This window comes from Ranitomeya variabilis, chromosome 1 (assembly GCF_051348905.1).
Source record: "Ranitomeya variabilis isolate aRanVar5 chromosome 1, aRanVar5.hap1, whole genome shotgun sequence".
NCBI classification, from domain to species: Eukaryota; Metazoa; Chordata; class Amphibia; order Anura; family Dendrobatidae; genus Ranitomeya; species Ranitomeya variabilis.
The window spans coordinates 494,043,492-494,056,625 of record NC_135232.1 but is presented as its reverse complement, the minus strand read 5'-3'; the positions used below and the strand labels follow the sequence as shown (position 1 = coordinate 494,056,625).

General features: G+C 47.5%; 1 protein-coding gene across 3 annotated transcripts in view; it reads left to right on the top strand.

Moving 5' to 3' along the window:
* The window catches only part of PCGF3 (polycomb group ring finger 3), a 136,088-nt gene that overhangs the window by 58,644 nt on the left and 64,310 nt on the right, over positions 1 to 13,134 (top strand). The gene's annotated exons all lie outside the window — the stretch shown is intronic.

Here is a 13,134-nt window from a genome sequence, read left to right as displayed (position 1 = left end):
TTTATCGCTAACTTTTCTAGCATTGTGAAACCTTTGACGGATATGACCAAGAAGGGCTCCGATGTGGTTAATTGGGCTCCTGCTGCCGTGGAGGCTTTCCAGGAGTTGAAACGTCGGTTTACTTCGGCGCCTGTTTTGTGCCAGCCTGATGTCTCGCTTCCCTTTCAAGTTGAGGTGGATGCTTCAGAGATTGGAGCAGGGGCCGTTTTGTCGCAGAGAGGCCCTGGTTGCTCTGTTATGAGACCTTGCGCCTTTTTCTCTAGGAAGTTTTCGCCTGCGGAGCGAAATTATGATGTGGGCAATCGGGAGTTGTTGGCCATGAAATGGGCATTTGAGGAGTGGCGTCATTGGCTCGAGGGTGCTAAGCATCGTGTGGTGGTCTTGACTGATCACAAAAATCTGATGTATCTCGAGTCTGCTAAACGCCTGAATCCTAGACAGGCCCGCTGGTCATTGTTTTTCTCCCGTTTTGACTTTGTTGTCTCGTATTTACCAGGTTCAAAGAATGTGAAGGCCGATGCTCTTTCCAGGAGCTTTGTGCCTGATGCTCCTGGAGTCGCTGAACCTGTTGGTATTCTTAAGGATGGTATTATCTTGTCAGCTATTTCTCCTGATCTGCGACGTGTGTTGCAGAGATTTCAGGCTGATAGGCCTGATTCTTGTCCACCTGACAGACTGTTTGTGCCTGATAAGTGGACCAGCAGAGTCATTTCCGAGGTTCATTCCTCGGTGTTGGCAGGTCACCCAGGAATTTTTGGCACCAGAGATCTGGTGGCCAGATCCTTTTGGTGGCCTTCCTTGTCTAGGGATGTGCGGTCATTTGTACAGTCCTGTGGGACTTGTGCTCGAGCTAAGCCTTGCTGTTCTCGTGCCAGCGGGTTGCTCTTGCCCTTGCCTGTCCCTAAGAGACCTTGGACACATATCTCCATGGATTTCATTTCTGATCTTCCGGTGTCTCAGGGCATGTCTGTTATCTGGGTGATATGTGATCGCTTCTCCAAGATGGTCCATTTGGTTCCTTTGCCTAAACTGCCTTCCTCTTCCGATCTGGTTCCTGTGTTTTTCCAGAACGTGGTTCGTTTGCACGGCATCCCTGAGAATATTGTGTCAGACAGAGGATCCCAGTTCGTTTCCAGATTCTGGCGATCCTTTTGTAGTAGGATGGGCATTGACTTGTCGTTTTCGTCTGCTTTCCATCCTCAGACTAATGGACAGACGGAGCGAACTAATCAGACTTTGGAGGCTTATTTGAGGTGTTTTGTCTCTGCTGATCAGGACGATTGGGTGACCTTCTTGCCGTTAGCTGAGTTTGCCCTTAATAATCGGGCTAGTTCCGCCACCTTGGTTTCGCCGTTTTTCTGCAACTCTGGTTTCCACCCTCGTTTTTCTTCGGGTCATGTGGAACCTTCTGACTGCCCTGGGGTGGATTCTGTGGTGGATAGGTTGCAGCGGATCTGGAATCTTGTGGTGGACAACTTGAAGTTGTCACAGGAGAGGGCTCAGCGCTTTGCCAACCGCCGCCGCGGTGTGGGTCCCCGACTACGTGTTGGGGATTTGGTGTGGCTTTCTTCCCGCTTTGTTCCTATGAAGGTTTCCTCTCCCAAATTTAAACCTCGTTTTATTGGTCCTTACAAGATATTGGAAATTCTTAATCCTGTATCCTTTCGCCTGGATCTTCCTGTGTCGTTTGCTATCCACAACGTGTTTCATAGGTCCTTGTTGCGGCGGTACGTTGTGCCTGTGGTTCCTTCTGCTGAGCCTCCTGCTCCGGTGTTGGTTGAGGGCGAGTTGGAGTACGTGGTGGAGAAGATCTTGGATTCTCGTCTCTCCAGGCGGAGGCTTCAGTACCTGGTCAAGTGGAAGGGCTATGGTCAGGAAGATAATTCCTGGGTGGTCGCCTCTGATGTTCATGCGGCCGATTTAGTTCGTGCCTTTCACGCCGCTCGTCCTGATCGCCCTGGTGGTCGTGGTGAGGGTTCGGTGACCCCTCACTAAGGGGGGGGGTACTGTTGTGATTTTGCTTTTTGCTCCCTCTAGTGGTCATTAGTGATTTGACTCTGGAGCGTCTGTCTTTTCCTATATCCTCACCTGGGCCGTTAGTTCAGGGGCGTTGCTATATAAGCTCCCTGGACCTTCAGTTCAATGCCTGGCATCGTTGAAATCAGAGCTAATCTGTTGTGCTCTTGTCCTCTGATCCTGGTTCCTGTTTTTCAAGCTAAGTCTGCTTCTTTGCTTTTTGCTTTTGTTTTGTTTGGTATTTTTGTCCAGCTTGTTCCTATCTGTATTCTGACCTTTGCTGGAAGCTCTAGGGGGCTGGTGTTCTCCCCCCGGACCGTTAGACGGTTCGGGGGTTCTTGAATCTCCAGCGTGGATTTTTATAGGGTTTTTGTTGACCAGATAAGTTATCTTGCTATATTCTGCTATTAGTAAGCTGGCCTCTCTTTGCTGAACCTGGTTCATTTCTGTGTTTGTCATTTCCTCTTACCTCACCGTTATTATTTGTGGGGGGCTTGTATCTTGCTTTGGGGTCCCTTTCTCTGGAGGCAAGAGAGGTCTTTGTTTTCTTCTCCTAGGGGTAGTTATATTCTCCGGCTGGCGCGAGTCATCTAGCGATCACCGTAGGCATGATCCCCGGCTACTTCTAGTGTTGGCGTTAGGAGTAGCTATTTGGTCAACCCAGTTACCACAGCCCTATGAGCTGGATTTTTGTATCTTGCAGACTTACACGTTCCTCTGAGACCCTGTCCACTGGGGTCACAACAGTATGCCAGGCCAGTATAAAATGTTTAATGCATTGCAGAAGTGGGATTATAAGAAAGAAAATTTTGAGTTTTTTTTTTCCCCCTCTCATTTTTTTTTTTCTTTTCCCCTTTACCTCAGAGTGGCTTAAGCTTGCTGCAGACATGAATGTCCAGACCTTGATTACAAGTGTGGACCAGCTTGCCGCTCGTGTGCAGGGTATACAAGATTATGTTACCAGAAATCCTAGGTCTGAACCCAAGATTCCGATTCCTGAACTGTTTTCAGGAGACCGATTTAAGTTTAGGAATTTCAGGAATAATTGTAAATTATTTTTGTCCCTGAAACCTTGTTCGTCTGGAGACTCTGCTCAACAAGTAAAAATTGTTATTTCATTCTTACGGGGTGACCCTCAGGATTGGGCTTTTTCGTTGGCGCCAGGAGATCCGGCATTGGCTGATATTGATGCGTTTTTTCTGGCGCTCGGTTTACTTTATGAGGAACCCAATCTTGAGATTCAGGCAGAGAAAGCCTTGCTGGCTATGTCTCAGGGCCAGGACGAGGCTGAGGTGTATTGCCAAAAATTTCGGAAATGGTCCGTGCTGACACATTGGAACGAGTGTGCACTGGCCGCTAATTTTAGAAATGGCCTTTCTGAGGCCATTAAGAATGTTATGGTGGGTTTTCCCATTCCCACAGGTCTGAATGATACCATGTCCCTGGCTATTCAAATTGACCGGCGGTTGCGGGAGCGCAAAACCGCAAATTCCCTCATGTTGTTGTCTGAACAGACACCTGATGTGATGCAATGTGATAGAAAAACCGCAAATTCCCTCATGGTGTTGTCTGAACGGACACCTGATTTGATGCAATGTGATAGAATCCTGACTAGAAATGAGAGGAAAATTCATAGACGCCGGAATGGCTTGTGCTACTACTGTGGTGATTCTACACATGTTATCTCAGCATGCTCTAAACGTATATCTAAGGTTGTTAGTCCTGTCACCGTCGGTAATTTGCATCCTAAGTTTATTCTGTCTGTAACTTTGATTTGCTCACTGTCATCTTATCCTGTCATGGCGTTTGTAGATTCAGGTGCTGCCCTGAGTCTTATGGATCTCTCATTTGCTAAGCGCTGTGGTTTTGTTCTTGAACCATTGGAAAATCCTATCCCTCTTAGGGGTATTGATGCTACGCCATTGGCAGAAAATAAGCCGCAGTATTGGACACAGGTTACCATGTGCATGACTCCTGAACACCGCGAGGTGATACGTTTTCTCGTTCTACATAAAATGCATGATTTGGTTGTTTTGGGGCTGCCATGGTTACAGACCCATAATCCAGTCCTTGACTGGAAGGCTATGTCAGTGTCTAGTTGGGGCTGTCGTGGTATTCATGAGGATTCCCTGCCTGTGTCTATTGCTTCTTCTACGCCTTCGGAAGTTCCGGAGTACTTGTCTGATTATCAGGATGTCTTTAGCGAGTCCAGGTCCAGTGCATTGCCTCCTCATAGGGAATGTGACTGTGCAATAGATTTGATTCCAGGCAGTAAATTTCCTAAGGGAAGACTGTTTAATCTGTCGATACCTGAACATACCGCTATGCGTTCATATATCAAGGAGTCTCTGGAGAAAGGACACATCCGTCCGTCTTCTTCCCCTCTTGGTGCGGGATTCTTTTTTGTGGCTAAAAAGGACGGATCTTTGAGGCCTTGTATTGACTATCGGCTTTTAAATAAGATCACTGTCAAATTTCAGTATCCTTTGCCGCTGTTGTCTGACTTGTTTGCCCGGATTAAAGGTGCCAAGTGGTTTACCAAGATAGACCTTCGTGGTGCGTACAACCTTGTGCGCATTAAGCAAGGGGATGAATGGAAAACCGCATTCAATACGCCCGAAGGTCATTTTGAGTACTTGGTGATGCCTTTTGGGCTCTCTAATGCCCCTTCAGTTTTTCAGTCCTTTATGCATGACATTTTCCGGAACTATCTGGATAAATTTCTGATCGTTTATCTGGATGATATTCTGGTTTTTTCTGATAATTGGGACTCGCATGTGGAGCAGGTCAGGATGGTCTTTAAAATTTTGCGTGAAAATTCTTTGTTTGTCAAGGGCTCAAAGTGTCTTTTTGGTGTACAGAAGGTTCCCTTTTTGGGGTTCATTTTTTCCCCTTCTGCTGTGGAGATGGACCCAGTCAAGGTCCGAGCTATTCTTGATTGGACTCAGCCCTCGTCAGTTAAGAGTCTTCAGAAGTTCTTGGGTTTCGCTAACTTCTACCGTCGTTTTATCGCTAACTTTTCTAGCATTGTGAAACCTTTGACGGATATGACCAAGAAGGGCTCCGATGTGGTTAATTGGGCTCCTGCTGCCGTGGAGGCTTTCCAGGAGTTGAAACGTCGGTTTACTTCGGCGCCTGTTTTGTGCCAGCCTGATGTCTCGCTTCCCTTTCAAGTTGAGGTGGATGCTTCAGAGATTGGAGCAGGGGCCGTTTTGTCGCAGAGAGGCCCTGGTTGCTCTGTTATGAGACCTTGCGCCTTTTTCTCTAGGAAGTTTTCGCCTGCGGAGCGAAATTATGATGTGGGCAATCGGGAGTTGTTGGCCATGAAATGGGCATTTGAGGAGTGGCGTCATTGGCTCGAGGGTGCTAAGCATCGTGTGGTGGTCTTGACTGATCACAAAAATCTGATGTATCTCGAGTCTGCTAAACGCCTGAATCCTAGACAGGCCCGCTGGTCATTGTTTTTCTCCCGTTTTGACTTTGTTGTCTCGTATTTACCAGGTTCAAAGAATGTGAAGGCCGATGCTCTTTCCAGGAGCTTTGTGCCTGATGCTCCTGGAGTAGCTGAACCTGTTGGTATTCTTAAGGATGGTATTATCTTGTCAGCTATTTCTCCTGATCTGCGACGTGTGTTGCAGAGATTTCAGGCTGATAGGCCTGATTCTTGTCCACCTGACAGACTGTTTGTGCCTGATAAGTGGACCAGCAGAGTCATTTCCGAGGTTCATTCCTCGGTGTTGGCAGGTCACCCAGGAATTTTTGGCACCAGAGATCTGGTGGCCAGATCCTTTTGGTGGCCTTCCTTGTCTAGGGATGTGCGGTCATTTGTACAGTCCTGTGGGACTTGTGCTCGAGCTAAGCCTTGCTGTTCTCGTGCCAGCGGGTTGCTCTTGCCCTTGCCTGTCCCTAAGAGACCTTGGACACATATCTCCATGGATTTCATTTCTGATCTTCCGGTGTCTCAGGGCATGTCTGTTATCTGGGTGATATGTGATCGCTTCTCCAAGATGGTCCATTTGGTTCCTTTGCCTAAACTGCCTTCCTCTTCCGATCTGGTTCCTGTGTTTTTCCAGAACGTGGTTCGTTTGCACGGCATCCCTGAGAATATTGTGTCAGACAGAGGATCCCAGTTCGTTTCCAGATTCTGGCGATCCTTTTGTAGTAGGATGGGCATTGACTTGTCGTTTTCGTCTGCTTTCCATCCTCAGACTAATGGACAGACGGAGCGAACTAATCAGACTTTGGAGGCTTATTTGAGGTGTTTTGTCTCTGCTGATCAGGACGATTGGGTGACCTTCTTGCCGTTAGCTGAGTTTGCCCTTAATAATCGGGCTAGTTCCGCCACCTTGGTTTCGCCGTTTTTCTGCAACTCTGGTTTCCACCCTCGTTTTTCTTCGGGTCATGTGGAACCTTCTGACTGCCCTGGGGTGGATTCTGTGGTGGATAGGTTGCAGCGGATCTGGAATCTTGTGGTGGACAACTTGAAGTTGTCACAGGAGAGGGCTCAGCGCTTTGCCAACCGCCGCCGCGGTGTGGGTCCCCGACTACGTGTTGGGGATTTGGTGTGGCTTTCTTCCCGCTTTGTTCCTATGAAGGTTTCCTCTCCCAAATTTAAACCTCGTTTTATTGGTCCTTACAAGATATTGGAAATTCTTAATCCTGTATCCTTTCGCCTGGATCTTCCTGTGTCGTTTGCTATCCACAACGTGTTTCATAGGTCCTTGTTGCGGCGGTACGTTGTGCCTGTGGTTCCTTCTGCTGAGCCTCCTGCTCCGGTGTTGGTTGAGGGCGAGTTGGAGTACGTGGTGGAGAAGATCTTGGATTCTCGTCTCTCCAGGCGGAGGCTTCAGTACCTGGTCAAGTGGAAGGGCTATGGTCAGGAAGATAATTCCTGGGTGGTCGCCTCTGATGTTCATGCGGCCGATTTAGTTCGTGCCTTTCACGCCGCTCGTCCTGATCGCCCTGGTGGTCGTGGTGAGGGTTCGGTGACCCCTCACTAAGGGGGGGGGTACTGTTGTGATTTTGCTTTTTGCTCCCTCTAGTGGTCATTAGTGATTTGACTCTGGAGCGTCTGTCTTTTCCTATATCCTCACCTGGGCCGTTAGTTCAGGGGCGTTGCTATATAAGCTCCCTGGACCTTCAGTTCAATGCCTGGCATCGTTGAAATCAGAGCTAATCTGTTGTGCTCTTGTCCTCTGATCCTGGTTCCTGTTTTTCAAGCTAAGTCTGCTTCTTTGCTTTTTGCTTTTGTTTTGTTTGGTATTTTTGTCCAGCTTGTTCCTATCTGTATTCTGACCTTTGCTGGAAGCTCTAGGGGGCTGGTGTTCTCCCCCCGGACCGTTAGACGGTTCGGGGGTTCTTGAATCTCCAGCGTGGATTTTTATAGGGTTTTTGTTGACCAGATAAGTTATCTTGCTATATTCTGCTATTAGTAAGCTGGCCTCTCTTTGCTGAACCTGGTTCATTTCTGTGTTTGTCATTTCCTCTTACCTCACCGTTATTATTTGTGGGGGGCTTGTATCTTGCTTTGGGGTCCCTTTCTCTGGAGGCAAGAGAGGTCTTTGTTTTCTTCTCCTAGGGGTAGTTATATTCTCCGGCTGGCGCGAGTCATCTAGCGATCACCGTAGGCATGATCCCCGGCTACTTCTAGTGTTGGCGTTAGGAGTAGCTATTTGGTCAACCCAGTTACCACAGCCCTATGAGCTGGATTTTTGTATCTTGCAGACTTACACGTTCCTCTGAGACCCTGTCCACTGGGGTCACAACAGTATGCCAGGCCAGTATAAAATGTTTAATGCATTGCAGAAGTGGGATTATAAGAAAGAAAATTTTGAGTTTTTTTTTTCCCCCTCTCATTTTTTTTTTTCTTTTCCCCTTTACCTCAGAGTGGCTTAAGCTTGCTGCAGACATGAATGTCCAGACCTTGATTACAAGTGTGGACCAGCTTGCCGCTCGTGTGCAGGGTATACAAGATTATGTTACCAGAAATCCTAGGTCTGAACCCAAGATTCCGATTCCTGAACTGTTTTCAGGAGACCGATTTAAGTTTAGGAATTTCAGGAATAATTGTAAATTATTTTTGTCCCTGAAACCTTGTTCGTCTGGAGACTCTGCTCAACAAGTAAAAATTGTTATTTCATTCTTACGGGGTGACCCTCAGGATTGGGCTTTTTCGTTGGCGCCAGGAGATCCGGCATTGGCTGATATTGATGCGTTTTTTCTGGCGCTCGGTTTACTTTATGAGGAACCCAATCTTGAGATTCAGGCAGAGAAAGCCTTGCTGGCTATGTCTCAGGGCCAGGACGAGGCTGAGGTGTATTGCCAAAAATTTCGGAAATGGTCCGTGCTGACACATTGGAACGAGTGTGCACTGGCCGCTAATTTTAGAAATGGCCTTTCTGAGGCCATTAAGAATGTTATGGTGGGTTTTCCCATTCCCACAGGTCTGAATGATACCATGTCCCTGGCTATTCAAATTGACCGGCGGTTGCGGGAGCGCAAAACCGCAAATTCCCTCATGTTGTTGTCTGAACAGACACCTGATGTGATGCAATGTGATAGAAAAACCGCAAATTCCCTCATGGTGTTGTCTGAACGGACACCTGATTTGATGCAATGTGATAGAATCCTGACTAGAAATGAGAGGAAAATTCATAGACGCCGGAATGGCTTGTGCTACTACTGTGGTGATTCTACACATGTTATCTCAGCATGCTCTAAACGTATATCTAAGGTTGTTAGTCCTGTCACCGTCGGTAATTTGCATCCTAAGTTTATTCTGTCTGTAACTTTGATTTGCTCACTGTCATCTTATCCTGTCATGGCGTTTGTAGATTCAGGTGCTGCCCTGAGTCTTATGGATCTCTCATTTGCTAAGCGCTGTGGTTTTGTTCTTGAACCATTGGAAAATCCTATCCCTCTTAGGGGTATTGATGCTACGCCATTGGCAGAAAATAAGCCGCAGTATTGGACACAGGTTACCATGTGCATGACTCCTGAACACCGCGAGGTGATACGTTTTCTCGTTCTACATAAAATGCATGATTTGGTTGTTTTGGGGCTGCCATGGTTACAGACCCATAATCCAGTCCTTGACTGGAAGGCTATGTCAGTGTCTAGTTGGGGCTGTCGTGGTATTCATGAGGATTCCCTGCCTGTGTCTATTGCTTCTTCTACGCCTTCGGAAGTTCCGGAGTACTTGTCTGATTATCAGGATGTCTTTAGCGAGTCCAGGTCCAGTGCATTGCCTCCTCATAGGGAATGTGACTGTGCAATAGATTTGATTCCAGGCAGTAAATTTCCTAAGGGAAGACTGTTTAATCTGTCGATACCTGAACATACCGCTATGCGTTCATATATCAAGGAGTCTCTGGAGAAAGGACACATCCGTCCGTCTTCTTCCCCTCTTGGTGCGGGATTCTTTTTTGTGGCTAAAAAGGACGGATCTTTGAGGCCTTGTATTGACTATCGGCTTTTAAATAAGATCACTGTCAAATTTCAGTATCCTTTGCCGCTGTTGTCTGACTTGTTTGCCCGGATTAAAGGTGCCAAGTGGTTTACCAAGATAGACCTTCGTGGTGCGTACAACCTTGTGCGCATTAAGCAAGGGGATGAATGGAAAACCGCATTCAATACGCCCGAAGGTCATTTTGAGTACTTGGTGATGCCTTTTGGGCTCTCTAATGCCCCTTCAGTTTTTCAGTCCTTTATGCATGACATTTTCCGGAACTATCTGGATAAATTTCTGATCGTTTATCTGGATGATATTCTGGTTTTTTCTGATAATTGGGACTCGCATGTGGAGCAGGTCAGGATGGTCTTTAAAATTTTGCGTGAAAATTCTTTGTTTGTCAAGGGCTCAAAGTGTCTTTTTGGTGTACAGAAGGTTCCCTTTTTGGGGTTCATTTTTTCCCCTTCTGCTGTGGAGATGGACCCAGTCAAGGTCCGAGCTATTCTTGATTGGACTCAGCCCTCGTCAGTTAAGAGTCTTCAGAAGTTCTTGGGTTTCGCTAACTTCTACCGTCGTTTTATCGCTAACTTTTCTAGCATTGTGAAACCTTTGACGGATATGACCAAGAAGGGCTCCGATGTGGTTAATTGGGCTCCTGCTGCCGTGGAGGCTTTCCAGGAGTTGAAACGTCGGTTTACTTCGGCGCCTGTTTTGTGCCAGCCTGATGTCTCGCTTCCCTTTCAAGTTGAGGTGGATGCTTCAGAGATTGGAGCAGGGGCCGTTTTGTCGCAGAGAGGCCCTGGTTGCTCTGTTATGAGACCTTGCGCCTTTTTCTCTAGGAAGTTTTCGCCTGCGGAGCGAAATTATGATGTGGGCAATCGGGAGTTGTTGGCCATGAAATGGGCATTTGAGGAGTGGCGTCATTGGCTCGAGGGTGCTAAGCATCGTGTGGTGGTCTTGACTGATCACAAAAATCTGATGTATCTCGAGTCTGCTAAACGCCTGAATCCTAGACAGGCCCGCTGGTCATTGTTTTTCTCCCGTTTTGACTTTGTTGTCTCGTATTTACCAGGTTCAAAGAATGTGAAGGCCGATGCTCTTTCCAGGAGCTTTGTGCCTGATGCTCCTGGAGTCGCTGAACCTGTTGGTATTCTTAAGGATGGTATTATCTTGTCAGCTATTTCTCCTGATCTGCGACGTGTGTTGCAGAGATTTCAGGCTGATAGGCCTGATTCTTGTCCACCTGACAGACTGTTTGTGCCTGATAAGTGGACCAGCAGAGTCATTTCCGAGGTTCATTCCTCGGTGTTGGCAGGTCACCCAGGAATTTTTGGCACCAGAGATCTGGTGGCCAGATCCTTTTGGTGGCCTTCCTTGTCTAGGGATGTGCGGTCATTTGTACAGTCCTGTGGGACTTGTGCTCGAGCTAAGCCTTGCTGTTCTCGTGCCAGCGGGTTGCTCTTGCCCTTGCCTGTCCCTAAGAGACCTTGGACACATATCTCCATGGATTTCATTTCTGATCTTCCGGTGTCTCAGGGCATGTCTGTTATCTGGGTGATATGTGATCGCTTCTCCAAGATGGTCCATTTGGTTCCTTTGCCTAAACTGCCTTCCTCTTCCGATCTGGTTCCTGTGTTTTTCCAGAACGTGGTTCGTTTGCACGGCATCCCTGAGAATATTGTGTCAGACAGAGGATCCCAGTTCGTTTCCAGATTCTGGCGATCCTTTTGTAGTAGGATGGGCATTGACTTGTCGTTTTCGTCTGCTTTCCATCCTCAGACTAATGGACAGACGGAGCGAACTAATCAGACTTTGGAGGCTTATTTGAGGTGTTTTGTCTCTGCTGATCAGGACGATTGGGTGACCTTCTTGCCGTTAGCTGAGTTTGCCCTTAATAATCGGGCTAGTTCCGCCACCTTGGTTTCGCCGTTTTTCTGCAACTCTGGTTTCCACCCTCGTTTTTCTTCGGGTCATGTGGAACCTTCTGACTGCCCTGGGGTGGATTCTGTGGTGGATAGGTTGCAGCGGATCTGGAATCTTGTGGTGGACAACTTGAAGTTGTCACAGGAGAGGGCTCAGCGCTTTGCCAACCGCCGCCGCGGTGTGGGTCCCCGACTACGTGTTGGGGATTTGGTGTGGCTTTCTTCCCGCTTTGTTCCTATGAAGGTTTCCTCTCCCAAATTTAAACCTCGTTTTATTGGTCCTTACAAGATATTGGAAATTCTTAATCCTGTATCCTTTCGCCTGGATCTTCCTGTGTCGTTTGCTATCCACAACGTGTTTCATAGGTCCTTGTTGCGGCGGTACGTTGTGCCTGTGGTTCCTTCTGCTGAGCCTCCTGCTCCGGTGTTGGTTGAGGGCGAGTTGGAGTACGTGGTGGAGAAGATCTTGGATTCTCGTCTCTCCAGGCGGAGGCTTCAGTACCTGGTCAAGTGGAAGGGCTATGGTCAGGAAGATAATTCCTGGGTGGTCGCCTCTGATGTTCATGCGGCCGATTTAGTTCGTGCCTTTCACGCCGCTCGTCCTGATCGCCCTGGTGGTCGTGGTGAGGGTTCGGTGACCCCTCACTAAGGGGGGGGGTACTGTTGTGATTTTGCTTTTTGCTCCCTCTAGTGGTCATTAGTGATTTGACTCTGGAGCGTCTGTCTTTTCCTATATCCTCACCTGGGCCGTTAGTTCAGGGGCGTTGCTATATAAGCTCCCTGGACCTTCAGTTCAATGCCTGGCATCGTTGAAATCAGAGCTAATCTGTTGTGCTCTTGTCCTCTGATCCTGGTTCCTGTTTTTCAAGCTAAGTCTGCTTCTTTGCTTTTTGCTTTTGTTTTGTTTGGTATTTTTGTCCAGCTTGTTCCTATCTGTATTCTGACCTTTGCTGGAAGCTCTAGGGGGCTGGTGTTCTCCCCCCGGACCGTTAGACGGTTCGGGGGTTCTTGAATCTCCAGCGTGGATTTTTATAGGGTTTTTGTTGACCAGATAAGTTATCTTGCTATATTCTGCTATTAGTAAGCTGGCCTCTCTTTGCTGAACCTGGTTCATTTCTGTGTTTGTCATTTCCTCTTACCTCACCGTTATTATTTGTGGGGGGCTTGTATCTTGCTTTGGGGTCCCTTTCTCTGGAGGCAAGAGAGGTCTTTGTTTTCTTCTCCTAGGGGTAGTTATATTCTCCGGCTGGCGCGAGTCATCTAGCGATCACCGTAGGCATGATCCCCGGCTACTTCTAGTGTTGGCGTTAGGAGTAGCTATTTGGTCAACCCAGTTACCACAGCCCTATGAGCTGGATTTTTGTATCTTGCAGACTTACACGTTCCTCTGAGACCCTGTCCACTGGGGTCACAACAGTATGCCAGGCCAGTATAAAATGTTTAATGCATTGCAGAAGTGGGATTATAAGAAAGAAAATTTTGAGTTTTTTTTTTCCCCCTCTCATTTTTTTTTTTCTTTTCCCCTTTACCTCAGAGTGGCTTAAGCTTGCTGCAGACATGAATGTCCAGACCTTGATTACAAGTGTGGACCAGCTTGCCGCTCGTGTGCAGGGTATACAAGATTATGTTACCAGAAATCCTAGGTCTGAACCCAAGATTCCGATTCCTGAACTGTTTTCAGGAGACCGATTTAAGTTTAGGAATTTCAGGAATAATTGTAAATTATTTTTGTCCCTGAAACCTTGT